Raw genomic sequence first — 12,633 nt, forward strand, 5'->3', positions numbered from 1 at the left:
TAAATTCCTTCGAAATGAAAGTTACATACCAGCAACGGACTTCTAATCAGCCCTGGACACTACAGCAACTTGGTTTGCTGATGTTTGTACAGCGGGAGGAGAAGTGTGGATGATTACGTAGACACTTCTCTGCCGTTTTGTTACACGAGTATACCTGTCTATTTCTTTGTTTTTCTTTCTCTTTCCTAGTTTTCCGCATTGCTCTCTGTGTTTATAAAATTTCATATACATATATACACCGTGTCCCAAAAGAAGCTGACGGATTTTATATTTGATTAACTTCCTCATAATCAAAGTTATGCTTACCAATTATCAAATGTAGGTAGATGAACCTCTTCGTGATTTTTAGTCGCGTGCAAGCGACTCTATAAGTACCTCTGTAGATCTGTCGGTATGTCCGTAACACTTTTGTGCTTGGCCTTTTTGGTTAAGATCAAAGGTCTGTTAATAGATGCTGTTCTTAGCTTTTTAACATTTTCTTGGCCTTCGGGTGGGGACAACCCCACATATAAGATCTTGGTCAATGTAGGGGAAACCCTTCATACCAATTGTCACTATCCAGCTCCCCTACTCCCCGGGGAGCTGGTCCCCATTTCCTTTTCACTCCTCACATTAAAAATAGGTCTTGTGCCTAATTTGCTCGGTGGGGAAGCAAATAAATACTGTTCATGGCCGTTTGGCCATGATCAAAGTGTAATATCTGTTCTTACTATATGATGTACTTGTGATATAAAGTGGGGATCACTTTTCTGTATTTTTTAAATGTAAAATGGTCACCCACTTTACAACCAGTCAGTCTCAAAGGCATTAAAGTCATTCTCCAGATCATTCAAGTTTTTGAAGGATTCCAGTTATTTTTTAAGCATTCAAATCATTCTTAAGGTCATTAACATCATTCTAAGTCATTTACGTTGTATTTAAGTCATTTCAGCCCATTTTTCGGTCATTTTAGTTTATCTTTAAGAATTTCATGTCAATCCTACATACACACATTCATTACACGAGAGCACGCGACTAATGGGGATCGGCATTGTTTTTTTTTTTTTTGAGATATAGTAAGATATCATCGGCTACTTATTCTAATCGTATTTACATAACTTAATCTAGGGTATGTTTTTCACAAGATCTAATTTTAGTTATGAAAAATGTAACTCACATGTCCATTTTCATTTTAACACGCTTGTTTTGCTCTGCAGGGCAATGCCCAACACATCACTTTTTTATAGGGCGTATGACCCTTATTTCGACCTATAGTTTTTAAGGGCATTTCTTGTGGCTGGTCTGTTTGCGTATACTTGCTCTTTGAGGTAAACCCAAAGGAAGACATCTGCACATGTGAGATCTGGCGAGCGGAGTTGTCAATTTATCTCACAGCCACGAGAAATTATTCGGTTGCCGAATATGTTCTGCAGCAGATTTAATTAAAAAATATATATAGATAGAGATTATCTAAGCTTAGTATGGACCTTAAACTATGACCATGAAAAGTAGTGTGTACCATCCTTAGGTCGGAGACTAGAATCATGTCAGTTTTGATCATGATCGGCCCAGTGGTCCAGGATATAGCGAATATATATATATATATATATATATATATATATATATATATGTACGTTTACCTTGAAAACTGTTGTACTCACTCACGGATCATTTAAAATACATATCAATGTGAACCTTAATTAAATTCAATAAATTAAAAATTACCACGCATTTATTTTCTTGAAAGGAATACAAAAAAAATTGAGGGTTTCTTTTTTCATGATTCTTTATCCGATTTGGGTTCTTATAAATGGCCATACTAATATTGATATGAACTTATTTTACAGTGCTATACAAATTGTAATTTGGAAATATTTCTAAATTTCATTTACTAGACATATATGTATATATCGTATTTGAATAGAGCAATGCCGATGTTTTTGGTTGAATTATAAACAATTCTTCTTATATAAGATCAGCCTGGGTGCCCAGCGTTTCCCGGGTGTTTGGATGTGTGGAAAAAAATAGGATTAGGCAGGAAGGCTCGAACCGAACCGTGAAGGAGTAAAAGAACGTGAAAAAAAACGTGACGTCATTTCCGTTGCATCCATTGCCAAATGGGAAGTGGCAAAGGTTTAAATAACGGCTATTCAATCGAAAAGAGGATGAAGGAATTAATGCTTATAGCCAATGTTTCGATATTTTTCGTCCAAAGGGTCGAGCTTAAAAACAATACCGATCTCGTGGAAATCCGTGGCCTCTGTCGAAAGTTTTAGGCATGCATACAGGTTAAATTTATATTATAGATGTGCCTTCATAATCGAGAACTTTGCTGGAGTTCTCCATAAACACCACACACACACATAATAATGATGCGTATTTCTATTCGGTCAAAATGACGTTTAAGAATATATATTTACAGGGGTTGCAAATGAATCTCTGGTAAGGCCGAGTACACGAACATGTCAAGTGGAAAAAGAGACAAGACCATGAAATGTGTTAATGATAATGAATATATTCTGTAGAGTTGTCCCTTTAGTGACCATAGCTACAAAGCCCATTTTAGCCTTAAGTGGTCATATTTTGGTGTTTGGTGCTAACAAATCAGGATGCAGAAAATAGGGTTTCTGGTAAGATTTAGTTCTGATTTTTTTTTATCTATTTCTTATTTTTGTTATTCGGGTGTCGCCATTTATCAAGGCCCTAAGACCATTCGAAGATAAGGGTTACTGAATGTAAAGTAGAATTGTAGTGTTTGTTACTGGTGTAAATAGGAAGAATTTAAATATTTATGGGGGCCACCAACAAGAACTTGTTCTCATTGGGTGTGAAGGCTATCAGGCTGCATACAACCGGGAAGCAAGACAGCAGAACAGTGTTCAACAGGCGAGTAGTTCTTAGAAGAAAGCTTTGTTCATGGAATCTTCGTTTGGATTTATCCACATGTAGAGAGTAATAGAAATCGTTTATAGTGATTAAACTAGTCGATTGTTTTTGCCAATATTTAGCAAAGAACTGTCATCTAAACTTCAACCTCTGTCCCATCGACGAAATGTTGCAACCCTCTGCCTGTTCAAAAAGTACTTTAACAATGAATATTCTGACGAACTGCAAGCACTTGTTCCCCCTCGATGTAAATACCACGACAAACTCTACAAGCAGCAAAATCCCACCCCTTAACGGTAGAGATCCTTAGATATAAGAGAGCCTTTTAATCCAGTAGTTAATTCACCAGAACCGCTAGACTTTGCAATTCCCTTCCGGGTCCCTGCTTCCCCAACTGTACTGACATGCAGAAGTTCAAGTGAAACTTGAACTGACATATTGCTGCCCAACTCCCTGCACAGTACCCCTGATGCTTATGTACCTGATAGTAGCCCCCCCCCTACAACAATGTGGCAATGTGTCTTGTTTGGAGTGAAAATGCAATAAAAAATAAAGAGAAAACAATACATTGGAGTTCTGTAACGCATTTGCTATGAAAATAACGATAAGGCGGAGATAGGCTGTCAACCCCTTTTTCTGGTATAGAGGTTGATGGAAACATACAAAGGCATTACCTACTACGTTTCGAAGCCGGTCTTTAACTGTAAAGTTGGATAGGGCGCACCGAGTGGCTCCTGCCCAGATGAGACAACAGTACTCCATTTTAGGGCGGAGCTGAAGATATAAAGAACTTGCAAATGACTTGTTTGGGGAATTTATTTATTCTGTATTAAATACACCAAAAATATGCTGATACCCAATAAAACAAACTAATCAAAGAAAAAAAAAAAACCCTAGATGTATATTTGAACTTATAAACATTTGGAAGCCTGAAATCTGTTTCCAGCATTATTTGATTCGGCATAAAATAACCGAAAAGGCTTGATATACCGTAAACCAACCTAACAAAAGAACTATCTTGTATTAACGTATATATTTAATCAATTCAAATTTAATCTGAAATTTGAAAGTATATAAAGTAAAATGGATATTAAGGGAGGGAGGAAGAGAAACATATCATTGGGGGATACTGAAACGTTGTATTAAACAATTCTCTTTACATTTGTTTTTGTTTTTTTATAAATCGTTTTCCTGTCTGCATATAAGTGCTTTTCTAAAAACGTTTCCGTTTTGATATCTCTCCAAAGAATTCAGTTGGTTCTTATTAGAAATAAACGATGAAAACATTGGAAAACATGAATAATAAATATTCAATACCGGACTCGTAATAGGATAGAAACAATGAAGAAATGAACATAGGGAAATATTCATTTATTTCATACAATACAGACCTATTTTGAAGTCTCCCGAGACAATGAATACCCCTTTATGGATATATGTACAAGAGTCCTATATAATACTTCCTAGTAGCCCGACAATCAGCAAAATTCTACCCCTTCAGTGTTGAGGTCGCTAGATACCGCACATCCTTCTAGTGCAATATTTACTTGCCATAAATTGCTACATTTTTTTTAATTTCCTCCCTATTTTCCGATTCTCTCAGTGTATTGTAATGCGCACAGACATATTGTGATTAAACTCTCCACATGGTAACTTGTAGACATAATCACAATTATAGCCTTTAACATTTAGGTGACAATACACATTTTTGGGGACGAGAAAAGAAGAATTAGTAAAAGATAGCAAGAATGTATACTCAGTAACCCTTATCCTCGAGTGGTCTCCGGGGCTTGATAAATGGTGACTACAATAAAAAAAATATATCTGCCGGAGTAAAAAGAGTAATTGGTATTTCAGTTGATCTTCAACCAAGGCTTTAGTATTTATTCTTTTTCTTTAAACTCCACATAACCAGAACTTTCTTTTAGTACTAGCGGGGCAAGATGCCTAGCGTTGCCCGGTCGTAAAAATAGGTTGTAACATATTTTAATTTCAGATTTCGTATATATTAGTCGTAATTGCAAAATTAAAACCATGTATTTGGGTAGCATCAGCTAGACTGGAAACCTAAAGCAAAACTTGCATTTGAAGCTGGTGACTTTACCACTGTACCAATGTGACACGTATATGAAATAATAAAAATATACTATATGAATGTAAAAAATGCCTAATATTTTTTTTTAAGTTTTCGCCCCTTAAAAAATATTTTAAACGGTTAAAGACTCATAAAACAGAATGGTCCATGAAAGTCCAATCATTTTAGGCCCCTAGCGCCTTTCTGCGACTCTTTATTTCGGAAGAGATAATTTGAAAATATGGAGACACACAGACATGCTGTGTTTTATAAATTAGATTCACGGTTCTTGCTAACATGGCAAATTAGAAATTAACATTTTGTTTCTGCTAATTAAGTCATTTTGACTATTCGGTAATTAAATTAATAAAACCATCCATTTTGGTATTTGTTAAATTTCCTTAAATTTCGTATTTAATGTTTTCCCTACTTTTTAAATAGTATATTTTCTAAATGAATTTAAAAATCGATCTAAATAAATTGTAAGTTATTAGAGCGTTTTAATCTATTCTGGAATAATTGGCGAAACAAAAAAATAATTTTATGATGCAATTAAACTTTTGGAGGAGGCGATTTACATGGTTAAGCATGAGGAAGAAACATTTTCCAAAGGAGAAAATAGATTAGACTGCGAAGCACCATCAAAAGGTTTGGATGGAAAATATTGTTCATATAAATGAACATTGACTTCATCCAGAATTCGTACGACCAACGTAGACCTGTATAGCTATAGATGAAACACCGTCTTACGTCATCGAAAAGCAACAAAACAATGCTTTTTGCTACCAAGTCTTACTTTAGTATAAGCGTTAATCAGCACTATATCTTATGAATCCGAAAAATAATATTGTTGGCATTTGTGTCCTTTACATTTTTCGAGTGTGAATTCTTTCTAGAAAGACGTCGGTTATTACGTGAGGTTGTAGAAGGTGAAGTCCCTCTCTATTGTTACGTAGAGAAATAAAGAACAGCCACATGGGCCTTAGCCGGGAAATGAGTACACGAAGTTCGCTGAAATTTTATTTAAAACCAATGTGCATTTATTTACAGAATGAATACAAGTGTAATGTTAGACAGTTCAATGTCGAATATGTATAAGTAAACATTATTTGCGTGTTTTGTTGAAATGAAAATGCCTTTTGCGTGGGTGCAAACAGAAGTGTATTCAATGAGTATGTATGTCAGTACAAAGCGAATACGAAGTCGAATGAATCACCCCTTGCGGGAAAGAGTGTCATTGCCATATTTAAAGGCCGATAATTAAGATATGTTAATATTACAAGTTTGTGTACGTGTGGTCGCTTGTATGTGAAACTCTGTTTGCATAAGGTTGCCAACATCCTAAATGAAAGTTTTGTGGAACGAACTGGATTCTATCTTGTGAAACCCGGGTCGTCAGTCCGTCATTAACTGCACAACCGCCTCTTCCCATACTCGTTAATAAGTGTCGGGTACTCTGAAGCAACATCGCGATTATCATTAATGGTAGAACCTGGGTGTAGTTTGATTATTTAAAAGAATGGCTTAACAATGCATTCGCATTAGACTATAATCATCGGGTCAGTAGTCTCGTGGTATTGTATTCCACAGACGGAGAGTTCGGAGAATGAAATATTGTACATGGAATCTCCGCCATCGGTTAGGCAGATGGACTGAGGAAAATTAGCTGCATTTATTATAGATAGAGGAGTATTTTCTGAGAATATTTTGCGGAGGGGTAAACACATCTTGAGGCTCAGTCGAGCAGTTGCCATGAAAATAAAGATAATCAAATATATACTTGCAACGTCTTTTCTTTGAAGAAAAGTGAGAAGGCGAAAAGGTGCTCGTCCACTAGATTTCGAAAATAATTTTGTACGGAAGCTCAATTTAGGTACGCGTATGTTAATGCTATATCCCAACCGACTAAAACAGATCATCTTTAAGTCAAATATAAATGGTGTGCCGAGTTCTGGGATAATAAATCATAAGTTACCATCTCCGAATTTCACATTAGTTTTAATACTCTTATAATAGTTGTCATCGTCTGACAATATCGTTAAACTATATCCTCGAGTGGATAGCAGACCTTGGTGAGCGATGGCATTTTAGCAACAAAAAAAGTCTATGAAGAAATTCGCCTTGCACACAATGCCACCAATTTCACAGACTGAAATTCGTAATTGCATTCGACTCGAATTCATAGCAACTAGCAAGTAACAGCACAAAACCAGACAGGAACACTAGAGGCATTCGGTTATTTAATGAATAATTTCAAAATAATTTTTGCCTGGATTTCTAACAGTGCGTCCTAGAGGAAATCAAAAATCGAAGCAAGAAGTAACCACAATGACAATAATAAATATTAAACTCCATATACAGACTACCAAAAAACAAAAAATAAAACGCATGCACATTAGTACACCTTGAAAAACGAAATGGAATATTATCCAAAAAGGCAAACAATACGATTATAACTGAATGAAATAACATTTGGTTAGAATAAGTCATTGAATTCGCTGGCAATATACTTGTTCAGACGTACACTGCCCACCAGTGCAATTTTGAGACTAATCTCAAATTCTAATTCTGGTGCTAGAATAGGACTGTCTAAAGGTACTGGTTTTCTGACCCAACGTGCACCAAATATTAATGTTATTGTACGTTTGCTCTCGCTCCTATACACCCATGCATGTTCTTCAAAGTTAAAGAAAAAAAATCTTAAATAAAAAAAAAAAAAGTCAAACCGAACACTATGAAGAAAGCAAAATTAAAGTATAAAACATTTTTCCGAAATTACAGGATTCGGAGTTTTATAATGGGGTGTATATGCCACAAAGCATACAAATTCTTATAAATTGTAAATAAGGAGAAGCACGGGAGCCTATGCTACGTAGAATTGTGCACGGGAGCCTATGCTACGTAGATTGAATCACAAACCTTGAATTCGCGACTAATGTTGACTTAATGAATTAGATACACTGGTGCATTTATGGGACAAACACATTATATAACAGGTTATAAAATAAATACAAGTAAGTTCATCGCAAATTTCTCTCGTATAACAGCATTGCATTAGCATTGGTTTCTGCTATGTTTTAAAATAACTTCTATAGAGAAATGGAACTGATGTTAGAACATTGATCGTACGGAGCCTATTAGATTGACGGGGTCTCCAAAAATAACTTTCAAAGAGGCGGTGACTGATGTTAGATGCACCATCCCAGATGTGGCCAAACACCGAGGGATAAAGCACTGAGGCCCTAACTAGTCGTCGTCAAGTTTGACGGACTGCATGATGATGATGATGCTCTGACGAACTACGATCCCTTGTACCCCCTCGACGTAAATACCCCCGATTAACCCGACATGCAGCAAAATCCCCCCACTACACAGTACACATCCCTAGATGTTAGAAAGCCTTCTACTCTAATATTCTCGCCTAGGACTGCTCGACTTCGGAATTCCCTTCCGGGTCCCTGTTTCCCTGACTGTACTGACATGCAGAAGTTCAAGTGCAATGTGAACAGACATCTTGCTGCTCAACTCCCGGCATAATACCTCTACAAATTATGTAACAGATAGTAGCCCCTTACATCAAAGTGGCATTGTGCCTTGTTTGTGGTGAAAATGCAAATAAAAACAAAAAAAGAAAAGATATTGACCAGACAATGCCAAAAGAGATGCTGGTCGACAATTATGACGGACAGTGGCTTTATAAAGGCACAAGATACTCACAGCTGGATGTAAAGTAAGCAATGGGTGACTCCTTTTCTATATGGAAGCCTTGTTGCAAAAGTTTGCAGAAAAATGTCAGCCTTTTTATACTTATATGCTGTGGTTACGGTACAATTATGTTGACAAGTAAATTCCTGTTAAATCAGCAAACTTAAGCTGCGTTAAGCTCGATCAGTGTTAAAATGGTTGACCATTTCTTAATACAAGGTGTTACATGAGAACTGAAACATGTAAGGTGTGTAACAACTATTTCGTGAGATTAAAAACGTATCTTCCATCATTCATTTTATGTTGAGTGCAGTTATCTTGGACTGTATAGAATGCCCAACATGTCACTGAAGAGTTTGGAACTTAAATAGATTATTCATTCCTGATGACATCATTCTGTAATTTCAACATAATCTGACTAAAACATTAGGAATATTAAAATAAAAATGCATTATTCAATCTTTATTTATGAAAAATGTCTTTTAAATGTTGCCCATTTTCAGCTCTGTATATGTGTGCTATTTCTAAAAAAATATTCATGAAGGATTGTAGAATTTCTGGATTGCGATTTAATTCCCTTATTTTGTTCCTAATATTTTCCGTCAGTCATTGCAGAGTTTGTGGGTTTAAGACTCTTTCTCTACGATATCTTCACAGGAAAAAGTCGTGACTAGTTAAGTCTGAGGAATATGGTGGCCCGTTTGCCTGGGAAACATTACTCGAGAAGCTCCGTGGTGTTTATTGCATATGAAGTTGACCCATTTTGTTGGAACTATAATCCGGGCCTATTTTGTATTTGTGGGACCAGGCCGACTAATCATAGTTTGACATCTCTCTCCAATAGCAGTGACAGTGACATCATTTTGTCTTGATATTCAAAAAATAAGGTACTATAATCTACCCCATTACTGCACGTCATGCAGTGCACTTTATGGGATGCAACTGCCTTTGTGATTTAAGAGACCCCAAATCTGTAATTGTTTGTTAACGAATGCGTTCAAATGAACGTGAGCTTCATCTGACATAATCAACTTTTGCAAAAAAATTAGGTTCACTCAGGACAGGTTCTTGCATTTGTACTGTATATTGAAGCCGTGTTTGAAAATCTTTAGGCTTCAAGTGTTGAACAAGTTGTACTTCATAAGGAAAGAGTTTTAAACTGTGTAGAATATTGTGTAGTGTACTTCGACATATCCCAAGTTTTGTGGAACGTCGAATCGATGGATCAATATGCTGTTCAACGCTCTGTCGCGCTCTTTCCCTGTTTTCATTTATGATAACGTTTCTAGGTCTGCCAACTCGCGGAACATCAAGTACTGCTCCTTGGTCTTCAAATAAGCTCTTTGAGTCGAAACAATTTACCCCTTGTTAAGGTAAAACAATATCATAAATTGCGTACAGGTTTAAATGCTATGTTTTCATAATTATCCAAATATCTGTCGGCCCTGTCGGTGGGGCATTAGAATACACCGACTGCCCCCCTGCAGAGGGTAAAAGTCCCTCAATGGGGGTCCTGGATATGAGCTTAAACTATATCTAATGGTAAGGCCCCAGCTTGTGGGCTTTATGGAGTGTGGAGCCACCCTTTAATTGCCATTGTTCCCATGTCCACTCTGACCCAGAGTGGTAGTACCTGTTAGGGTTCCAACTATTGGTTAAATAGAAACCGACTTGAAAACAACAAATATATTCTATTAAAATTTTTTTTCTTCAAAATCTTTGGATTCGGCATTAAATAACCCGAAAAGGGTTGATATGCCGTAAAACATAAACAACCAACCAAGCAAATATCTGTAAAATATCTTAAATAAACAAATATACGCATTAATGGTAAAATGGCAAGGATAGTTAATATTTCAATCATTTTTTTTTTACACACTCTGTATTTTTGTTTTCGCACTTAACGTATGAATTCAGTTAGTTTTTTTTTTTAATAGGTGCTTTTAGATTATATTTTCGTTGGATTATAAATTGTTTGATATCTTTTTCAAAACTGCTGTTGTATTTACAGATTTGAAAAATATACAATTACAGACATGGGAATGGAAGTCTCTTCGAGCCTCTCCATGCAAACAAATTTATTTTTTTCGCAGAAAGGCTTAGAATGGCAGTTGAGAATGGATAGAAAAATAATGTTAACGCGTAAGTCAATTATGTCTTGAAGGCATTGGCAACTCTGAAATTTTCAAGATACTTATATGAGAGGAAGCGTTAATTAAATTTGTCAACTTAACAGGAAGCATAATTGTTCGGCTTAAGTGTTCTGCGCAGTAGTGAGTAAAAAAAATGCTCATGCTGCGCATATCCTCATGACCTTTTTTGTCATTTCGAAAAACTTACGAGTTTCTAATAAACGAACACAATACCGATGGCTGTGCGCCTACATAACTGCGTTCAATGGGTATTCTGTATTAATGCATTGAATTACAATGGAAATACCTTTATAAGATACTTCTTTTATAGCATAATCTTCAATGAAAAATGACAAAAATATAATTCCCCAATGTTCTCAACTTTATCCATATAAAGCCATAGAAGAAACTGAAATATTGAAAGAGATCCGCAGTGTCTAACACACAATTAAGACTTACATCAATTTGGGATGTACGTATTTTAATCGTGAAAGAAAGTATGCCCGTGTATTTTCCTTATAAGATATTTACCAGAAATGTTGATGCTTTAGAGCTTAGCAGTTTCAGATCTGAGACCACTACTATGGCATTCATCAGAATGATTTATACAAATATACTTTTGTTTTATGCAAATTTGTGAATGTTAATAAGGCTAACCCACAATCATGATGTATACCAGCAGGCCGTCCGACGTTGCTCAGTCGTAAAATACGCTTTAATTTTATTTAGTAATGCAGTTTTTTTTTGTATTATATTGGATCAAATATATAGTAATGATTTAAAAAGTAAAATGAGAAAATTGACTCGTGCGCCACCACTAGGAATTGAAACCAAAACTTTTAGCTTATAATTTACTTTTTTACATTAATGCATGAGCTACGAAGACTTGTTTTCTGCAAGGCCAAAAATTACCTCCTTAACCAATAGCCATTACGTTACGCATGAATATTCGTAATGCAGTCGTTCCATCATTTTTTCTATTTTTCAGACTTTTGAACCGAATTTCTCTGACTTATATAAATGTTCGTATTGGTTCGAATACCCTATATATTAAGTTTCATGTCTGTAGATCAAAAAAAAGTTTGGTTGGCAAAATAAAACATAGATATAGAAAGATGCTTGTGTTAACTAATCTTTTTCCGTCAATATTACGGAACTATAAATCCTATAACATATCTGCATGAATATAATTACACGTAATAATTACCTTAAAATTATCGTTATCACTGGACGAATAATAAACATAATTAAATCCTTGGATTAGAGAAAAATTCCAGCTTGTCTTCGACGGTCGTACATCTAAATTATGATAGAAATGCGGGAGTGCCCCAGGGGTCTATCCTTGGACCGTTATTCCTAATATTCATAAAGTATCTCCCGACAAAATTTCCTTTCAGATCGGTATATATGCTAACACCACGCTCTATAACCTACACGACAGGAAAACAAATGAGCACATCTAAAGAAATGGCAGAAACACTTGAGGATGACCTCGAATCTGTAGTGGAATGGGGTGCAAAAATCGATGGGCACATTCAATGCTAGCAAGACTAAACTTGTTTCCTTAAATAACTACAAGAAACCTTCTCTACCACCAATAACAATCGCCATATATATATATATATATATATATATATATATATATATATATATACAGGGTGTCCGAAAAGTTACTATACAGTCTTAGTGTTTTATTGTATTATATTTGTATTAATAGTTAATATTTATTTTTTTTACAGGTTTATTTAATCAAGCATAAAGGTGTTATTTTTTTTATTCCTTCTGTTACAAATAAATATTTTAATACAATATCTTGCTGTACTGTTAATATATTACAGGGTATCTGTATAGTAACTT

General features: G+C 35.4%; 1 pseudogene; it reads left to right on the plus strand.

Moving 5' to 3' along the window:
• The first annotated feature begins 659 nt into the window (after window positions 1-659).
• Window positions 660-782, plus strand: LOC145292580 (U2 spliceosomal RNA; annotated as a pseudogene).
• The last annotated feature ends 11,851 nt before the right edge of the window (window positions 783-12,633 follow it).

Source organism: Euprymna scolopes, chromosome 13 (assembly GCF_053919585.1).
Source record: "Euprymna scolopes isolate OS-2025 chromosome 13, ASM5391958v1, whole genome shotgun sequence".
In the NCBI taxonomy this organism is placed as follows: Eukaryota; Metazoa; Mollusca; class Cephalopoda; order Sepiida; family Sepiolidae; genus Euprymna; species Euprymna scolopes.